Source organism: Vulpes lagopus, chromosome 4 (genome assembly GCF_018345385.1).
Source record: "Vulpes lagopus strain Blue_001 chromosome 4, ASM1834538v1, whole genome shotgun sequence".
Lineage (NCBI taxonomy): Eukaryota > Metazoa > Chordata > Mammalia > Carnivora > Canidae > Vulpes > Vulpes lagopus.
In genome coordinates, this window is record NC_054827.1 from 99,067,526 (window position 1) to 99,077,050 (window position 9,525).

The following is a 9,525-nucleotide window of genomic DNA, read 5'->3' on the forward strand; positions in this document are numbered from 1 at the left end:
AAAATAAACCACGATTTTCACTGCTATCCTACCCTAGAAAGCACTAAGATTTCAGGAACCCCCACCAAACTTTATCACAATGTAAATTATTTCCATAATTATAACTCATCCTTTTGTTTATCTCTTTTTAAAAACTTTTTTTTCTATTTTTGCAGAGCCAGGGAGCCAGAGTTCAAAGGTATAAATCCATCACAACACATACACTTCATTGTTCTGGATATGCCTGAGATAGATTCTTTTTTTTTTCATGTTTATTGCAATATAATTGACATATAACATTATATGTTTCAGGTGTTCAGAGTGTTGATCTGATACATTTCTGTGTTGCAATATGATTATCCACATAGCATTAACTAACACTTTTATCATGTCACATAATTAATTATCCTTTTTTGGGGGGGGTGAGAACATTTAAAGTCTGGTATCTTAATATCTTTGAAGTATATACAGTATAGTTGACTATAATCCCAATACTGTGCATTAGATCTCCAGAATTTATCCATCTGCTAACTACAATTTTGTACCCTTTGATATTTTTGTCATTTTTACAAGTAATTCATTTTTATTGAAATATAATTAATATACAGTATTAATTATTTTTGTGTGTACAATGTAATAATAATTCAACAATTCTATACCTTAGTAAGTGCACATCAAGACAGGTATACTCTTTTTTAATTTTTATTTATTTATTTATTTTTAATAATTTTTTGATTGCAGTTCGATTTGGTAACATATAGCATAAACCCCAGTGCTCATTCTGTCAGTGCCCCCCCTCAAGCCCATCACCCAGTCACCCCATTCCCCGGCCCAACTCCCTTTCCACCACCCCTTGTTCATTTCCAAGAGTTAGGAGTCTCTCATGTTCTGTCTCCCTCTCTAATATTTCCCACTCATTTTCTCTCCTTTCCCTTTCTCTCCTTTATTTCCTTTCACTATTTTTTATATTCCCCAAATGAATGAGAACATATAATGTTTGTCCTTTTCCAATTGACTTACTTCACTCAGCATAATACCCTCCAGTTCCATCCACATCGAAGCAAATGGTGGGTATTTGTCGTTTCTAATGGCTGAGTAATATTCTATTGTAGACATAAACCACATCTTCTTTATCCATTCATCTTTCGATGGACACCGAGGCTCCTTCCACAGTTTGGCTGTTGCGGACATTGCTGCTAGAAACATCGGGGTGCAGGTGTTATGCTGTTTCACTGCGTCTGTATCTTTGGGGTAAATCCCCAGCAGTGCAATTGCTGGGTCATAGGGCAGGTCTATTTTTAACTCTTTGAGGAACCTCCACACAGTTTTCCAGAGTGGCTGCACCAGTTCACATTCCCACCAACAGTGTGAGAGGGTTCCCTTTTCTCCACATCCTCTCCAACATTTGTTGTTTCCTGCCTTGTGAATTTTCCCCATTCTCACTGGTGTGAGGTGGTATCTCATTGTGGTTCTGATTTGTATTTCCCTGATGGCAAGTGACGCGGAGCATTTTCTCATGTGCTTGTTGGCCATGTCCATGTCTTCCTCTGTGAGATTTCTCTTCATGTCTTTTGCCCATTTCATGATTGGATTGTTTGTTTGTTTCTTTGCTGTTGAATTTAATAAGTTCTTTATGATCTTGGATACTAGCCCTTTATCTGATACGTCATTTGCAAATATCTTCTTCCATTCTGTAGGTTGTCTTTTAGTTTTGTTGACTGTTTCTTTTGCTGTGCGGAAGCTTTTTATCTTAAGTCCCAGTAATTCATTTTTGCTTTTGTTTCTCTTGCCTTCGTAGATGTATCTTGCAAGAGGTTGCTGTGGCCAAGTTCTAAAAGGGTGTTGCCTGTGTTCTCCTCTAGGATTTTGATGGATTCTTGTCTCACATTTAGATCTTTCATCCATTTTGAGTTTATCTTTGTTTATGGTGTAAGAGAATGGTCCAGTTTCATTCTTCTGCATGTGGCTGTCCAATTTTCCCAGCACCATTTATTGAAGAGACTGTCCTTTTTCCAGTGGATATTCTTTCCTGCTTTGTTGAATATTAGTGGACCATAGAGTTGAGGGCCCATTTCTTGATTCTCTATTCATTCCATTGATCTATGTGTCTGTTTCTGTGCCTGTACCACACTGTCTTTATGATCACAGCTTTATAGTACAATCTGAATTCTGGCATTGTGATGCCCCCGGGTCTGGTTTTCTTTTTCAATATTCCCTGGCTATTCGGGGTCTTTTCTGATTCCACACAAATCTTAAGATGATTTGTTCCACCTCTCTGAAGAAAGGCCATGGTATCTTGATGGGGGTTGCATTAAATGTGTAAATTGCCCTGGGTAACATTGATATCTTCACAATATTATTTTTTCCAATCCATGAGCATGGAATATTTTCCATCTCTTTGTGTCTTCCTCAATTTCTTTCAGGAGTGTTCTGTAGTTTTTAGGGTATAGATCCTTTACCTCTTTGGTTAAGTTTATTCCTAGATATCTTATGCTTTTGGGTGCAATTATAAATGGGATTGACTCCTAAATTTCTCTTTATTAAGTCTCAGTGTATAGAAATGCCACTGATTTCTGGGCATTGGTTTTGTATCCTGCCACACTGCCGAATTGCTGTTTGAGTGCTAGCAATCTTGCGGTGGAGTCTTTTGGGTTTTCTATGTACAGTATCATGTCATCTGGGAAGAGGGAGAGTTTGACTTCTTCTTTGCCAATTTGAATGCCTTTTATTTCTTTTTGTTGCCTGATTGCTGAGGCTAGCACTTCTAGTACTATGTTGGATAGCAGTGGTGAGAGTGGATATCCCTGTCGTGTTCCTGATCTTCGGGGAAAGGCTCCCAGTGTTTCCCCACTGAGAATGATATTTGCTGTGGGCTTTTCGTAGATGGCTTTTAAGATGCTGAGAAATGTTCCCTCTATCCCTACACTCTGATGAGTTTTGATCAGGAATGGAGGCTGTATTTTGTCAAATGCTTTCTCTGCATCTCTTGAAAGGATCATATGGTTCCTGTTTTTTCTCTTGTTGATATGATCTATCACATTGATAGCTTTACGAGTGTTGAACCAGCCTTGCATCCCAGGGATAAATCCTACTTGGTCATGGTGAATAATCTTCTTAATGTACTTTTGGATCCTATTGGTTAGTATCTTGTTGAGAATTTTTGCATCTGTGTTCATCAGGGATATTGGTCTACAATTCTCCTTTTTTAATTTTTATTTATTTATGATAGTCACACACACACACACAGAGAGAGAGAGAGAGAGAGAGAGAGAGGCAGAGACATAGGCAGAGGGAGAAGGAAGCTCCATGCACCGGGAGCCCAACGTGGGATTCGATCCCAGGTCTCCAGGATCGGCCCTGGGCCTAAGGCAGGCGCTAAACCACTGAGCCACCGAGGGATCCCTACAATTCTCCTTTTTTGGTGGGATCTTTGGTTTTGGAATTAAGGTGATGCTGGCCTCATAGAAAGAGTTTGGAAGTATTCCATCCCTTTCTATCTTTTGGAACAGCTTTAGTAGAACAGATATTATGTCTTCTTTAAAGGTTTGATAGAATTCCCCTGGGAAGCCATCTGGCCCTGGACTTTCGTGTCTTTGGTAGATGTTTGATGACTGCTTCAATTTCCTCCCTGCTTATCAGCCTGTGCAGGTTTTCTATTTCTTCCTGTTCCAGTTTTGGTAGTTTGTGGTTTTCCAGAAATGCATCCATTTCTTCTAGATTGCCTAATTTATTGGTGTGTAGCTGCTCATAATTTGTTTTTAAAATCGTTTGTATTTCCTTGGTATTGGTGGTGATCTCTCCTTTTTCATTCGTGATTTTATTAATTTGAGTGTTTTCTCTTTTGTTTTTAATAAGGCTGGCTAATGGTTTATCTATCTTATTGATTCTTTCAAAGAACCAACTCCTGGTTTTGTTGATCTGTTCTACAGGTCTTCTGGTCTCTATTTCATTGAGTTCTGCTCAAATCTTTAACTCTCTTCTTCTGCTGGGTGTAGGTTCTATTTGCTGTTCTTTCTCCAGTTCCTTCAGGTGCAAGGTTAGCTTGTGTATTTGAGTTTTTCTCCAGTTTTTTGAGGGATGATTGTATTGTGCTGTATTTCCCTCTCAGGACTGCTTTCGCTGTATCCCAAAGATTTAGAACCGTTGTATCTTCCTTCTCATTAGTTTCCATGAATCTTTTTAATTCTTCTCTAATTTCCTGGTTGACCTCTTCATCTTTTAGAAGGATGGTCTTTAACCTCCACGTGTTTGAAGTTCTTCCAAATTTCTTCTTGAGATTGAGGTCTAGTTTCAAAGAATTATGGTCTGAAAATATGCAGGGGACAATCCCAATCTTTTAGTATCAGTTAAGACCTGATTTGTGACCCAGTATGTGGTCTATTCTGGAGAAAGTTCCATGTGCACTTGAGAAGAATGTGTATTCAGTTGAGTTTGGGTGTAAAGTTCTGTAAATATCTATGAAATTCATCTGGTCCAGTGTACTATTTAAAGCTCTTGTTTCTTTGGAGATGTTGTGCTTAGAATATCTGTCATTTGCAGAAAGCGTCGTGTTGAAGTCTCCCAGTATAAGTGTATTATTATCTAAGTTGTCTTAACTTTGGCTATTAATTGATTGATATACTTGACAGCTCCCACATTAGGGGCATAAATATTCATGATTGGTAGATCCTCTTGTTGGATCGATCCTTTAAGAATGATATAGTGTCCCTCTTCATCTCTTACTACAGTCTTTGGGATAAACTTTAATTTATCTGATATGAGGATGGCTACCCCTGCTTTCTTTTGAGGACCATTTGAATGGTAAATGGTTCTCCACCCTTTTATTTTCAGGCTGTAGGGGCCTTCTGTCTAAAACGAGTCTCTTGTAGACAGCAAATAGATGGGTCTTGCGTTTTTATCCAGTCTGAAACCCTGCGTCTTTTGATGGGGTCATTAAGCCCATTCACTTTCAGAGTTACTATGGAAAGATATGAATTTAGTGTCATCATGAAACCTGTTCAGTCCCTGTCTTTGTGCATTATTTCTTTGGACTTCCTCTTTCTTTTACAGAATCCCCCTTAATATTTCTTGCAGAGCCAGCTTGGTGGTCACATCTTCTTTCAGTTCCTGCCTATCTTGGAAGCTCTTTATCTCTCCTTCTATTCTGAATGAGAGCCTTGCTGGATAAAGTATTCTTGGCTGCATGTTGTTCTCATTTAGGATCCTGAATATATCCTGTCAGCCCTTTCTGGCCTGCCAGGTCTCTGTGGAAAGGTCTGCTGTTAATCTAATAGTTCTCCCCATATAAGTTAGGGATCTCTTGTCCCTTGGTGCTTTAAGGATTTTCTCTTTATCTTTGGAAGTTGCAAGTTTCACTATTAAATATCAGGTGTTGAAGGGTTTTTATTGATTTTAGGGGGGATCTCTCTATCTCCTGGATCTGAATGCCTGTTTCTGTCTCCAAGTTAGGGAAGTTCTCAGCTATGATTTGCTCAAATACACTTTCTGGTGCTCTGTCCCTTTTGGCACCCTCTGGAAACCCAATTAAATGTAGATTTTTTCCTTCTGAGGCTGTCATTAATTTCCCTTAACCTTTCCTCATGATCTTTTAGTTGCTTTTCTCTTTTTTCATCAGCTTCCTTCCTGGGCATCAACCTGTCTTCTATGTCACTCACTTGTTCTTCTACCTCATTAACCCTCATTGTTAGGACCTCCAGTTTGGATTGCATCTCATATAATTTAATTTTAATTTCAGCCTGATTAGATGTAAATTCCGCAGTCATGAAGTCTCTTGAATCCTTTATGCTTTTCTCTAGAGTCACGAGTAGCTTTATAATTGTGCTTCTGAATTGGCTTTCTGTCGTGGAATTGTAATCCAAATTCTTTTTTTTTTAATCTTTATTTATTTATGATAGTCACAGAGAAAGAGAGAGAGAGAGAGGCAGAGACACAGGCAGAGGGAGAAACAGGCTCCATGCACCGTGAGCCCGATGTGGGATTCGATCCCGGGTCTCCAGGATCGCGCCCTGGGCCAAAGGCAGGCGCTAAACCACTGCGCCACCCAGGGATCCCTGTAATCCAAATTCTTAACTCTGTGGGAGAGAGTACTATTTCTGATTCTTTCTTTTATGGTGAGTTCTTCTTTCTAGTCATTTTGCCCAGTGCAGAGTGGCTAAAAACAAGCTGTACTGGAAAAAGGAAGGGGGAAAAGAAAGAGAAAAAAAGGGAAACAAAAACAAAAACAAACAAAAACAGAAACAAAAAAACAAGCAGGGTATCCTCTGGCTTTATATACTTTAAATCCCTCAACTTCCCCTGGAGCTTTCCAGCACTGCTCGGCCAAGAACTTGCTCTTCCCCTGTCCTTCCAGCTGTTCTTCTGGGGGAGGGGCCTACTGTGCTGATTCTCAGGTGTGTGCACCTGGGGGAGCTGCGCCGCCCCCTGCCCGGTAAACAGCTCACTGGGAGCTATTTACCCCATGAGGTCTCTGTCCCTTGGTGGCCTCGCTCCGTCCCTAGCACAAGGTGACACCAGGAGGAATAGCAACACTGGCGGCGGCCAGGTCCCCAGCCCTGCATATAGCTCCTGCAGTAACCACTGCAGCTCTCAGTTCGCAGGGGCCTGGATGCTCCAGGGGCAGGGGGCACCGATCTGCACAGCTGGGGGCTGCCTGGTGGCAGAAGCATCCTCACTGTCTTGTGTCCTCCCAGCCTCCGCCTGTCCCGGGGAGAGCGCAGGAGCCTCGGCTGTGTCCCTCGCGTCCTGGGCTCCGGGGCCTGCGCTGCTGGGAATTGCGCTCCCGGGACCGCGCAGCCTCCTCCGCGGGGAGCCTCTGCCCAAGCCGCCCCCTGAGCTGTTCCCGGGCCCCGCCGGGCGGGCGCTGCAGCCCTTTAGGGAGCTCGGCTGCGGGGTGTGGCGCTCTCCCTGGGGCGCAGGTGTCTGTTAGTGTCCCAGGGAGCCTGAGGGCATCCCCGCCCTCCTGGGGTCCTGCTCCAACTCCCTGCGAGCCCCTTTCTGCCCGGGAAGATTGGTGCAGCTCCTGCTTCTCCGGGACGGGGCTCTCCTGTCCTGGGGACACTCGCCCCGGCCTCAGCCCGGCTCCTCGCGGGGCCCTCCCCGTTGGATGCTTTTATATTTATTTATTTTCCGTCTTCCTACCTTGTTAGAAGCGCCAACTCTTCGCACTGTAGCATTCCAGCTATTCTCTCTTTAAATCTCAGGCCAAATTCGTAGGTTTTCAGGATGATTTGAAGGTTATCTAGGTAAGTTGGTGGGGACAGGTGACCTGGGGACCCTAGTCCTCTGCCATCTCTCCCCACCCCCGAGAGGTATACTCTTGATTCTCTTTATCTGTTTCACCCATTTCCCCAGCTACCTCCCCTCTGGCAACCACCCGGTTTGTTCACTGTAACTAAGAGTCTGTTTTCCTTTTTGTTTTTCTGTTTCTTGAATTCCACCTATGAGTAAAATCATATGGTACTTGTCTTTCTTTGATTGACTTATTTTGCTTAGCCTTATACTCTCTAGGTCCAAACACATTGTTGCAAATGGCAAGGTCTCATTCTTTTTTTGTGGCTAATATTCCATCACATACATATATGCCACTTCTTTATCCAGTCATCTATGGATAGACGCTTAGGTTGCTTCCATATCTTGGCTATTGTAAATAATGTTGCAATAAACATAAGGGTGCATATATCTTTTCAAATTAAAGTTTTTGTTCTCTTTGGATAAATACTCAGCATTGAGATTACCAGATCATGTGGTAATTCTATTTTTAATTTTTTGACAAACTTCCATTCTGTTTTCTACAGTGGCCACATCAGTTTGCATTCCCACCAACAGTGTATGAATGGTTCTTTTTTCTCCACACTCTCACCAACACTAGTCATGTCTTGTGTTTTTTATTTTAGACATTCTGACAGATGGAAGGTGATATCTCACTGTGGTTGTGATTTATATTTTTCTGATGATTAGTGATGGTGAGCATCTTTTCATCTGTCTGTTGACCATCTGTATATCTTCTTTGGAAAACTTTCTATTCAGATTCTCTGCCCGTTGTAATCTGATTATGAGGCTGTGGTGCTCATGTATAAGTTCTTTATATATTTTGGATATTAACCTCTTATCAGATTTATCATTTGCAAATATCTTCCCCCATTCGCTAGGTTACCTTTTGGTTTTTCTGATGTTTTCCTTCACTGTGCAAAAGTTTCTTATTTTGGTTTAGTCCCAATAGTTTAATTTTCTTTTTTCTTACCTTAGAAGTAATATTTAGAGAAATGTTGCCATGGCAGATGTCAGAGCAATTACTGCCTTTATATTTTTCTAGTTTTTTTTTTTTATTTCAGGCCTTACATTTTGGTCTTTGATCCATTTTGTGTTTATTTTTGTGTATGGTGTAAGAAAATGGTCCAGTTTCATTCTTTTGCATGTAGTTGTCATTTTTCCCAACAACTTTTATAGAAAAATTTGTCTTTTCTTCATTGTATATTCTTTCCTCCTTTGTTGTAGTTAATTGACCATATAAGGTCAATTTATTTCTATATTTTCTATTCTGTTTCATTGATCTATGTGTTTATTTTTGTGCCAATATCACACCATTTTTTATTACTACAGCCTTGTAGTGTATCTTGAAATCTGGGAATGTGATATGTGATACCTCAGCTGCTTTTCAAATGCTTTTTCTGCATCTATTGAGACGATCATATGGTTTTATCCTTTCTCTTGCTAACGTGATATATTATATTGATCAATTTGCAAATATCCACCACCCTTCCATTCCTGGAATAAATTCCACTTAATTGTGGTGAATGATTTTTTTAATGTACTGTTGGATTCAGCTTGCTAATATTTTGTTGAGAGTTTTTGCATATATGTTCACCAGAGATATTGGCCTGTAGTTTTCATTTTTTTTTTGTACTGTCTTTATTCAGTTTTGGTATCAGAGTAATGCTGTCTTCATAGAATGAATTTGGAAGCTTTCCTTTCTCTTCTAGTTTATGGAATAATTTGAAAATATAGAAGAGAGGCCTGAGATAGGTTCTTACGTTTGCTCACCTATGTCTGTATGTTTGTGAAATAGAAAAAGGCATTGTTTCAGATTCACAAGTGATTCAACTTAGCTAATGCAATTATACTATACTATACTAATGGGTGTGTTGATATGGTAGCACCTAAAAGCAAACCAAGTTCTGAGTACAACTCATTAGGAACAACAGATGGCATCCATTTTATAAGATTATTATCCATTATAGATAATATCCATTATCTGTATTTTTGTGCTGCCACATAATTTATCTGATAATAACCAGTTTAGACCTCTGTGCTCATTTGTGAACTTTTCTTTCTTTTCAGATTTTCTAATCTTATTGTAATAAGAACACTTAATATAAGATGCATCGTCTTAACAATTTTTTTTATTAAATAGGCTCCAGGCCCAGTGCATAGAGCCCAGCATAGGGCCTGAATCCATGACCCTGAGATCAAGACCTGAGTTGAGCTCAAGAGCAAGATGCTCAACCAAATAAGCCTCCCAGGCATTCCTCCTCTTAATGAATTGTTTAA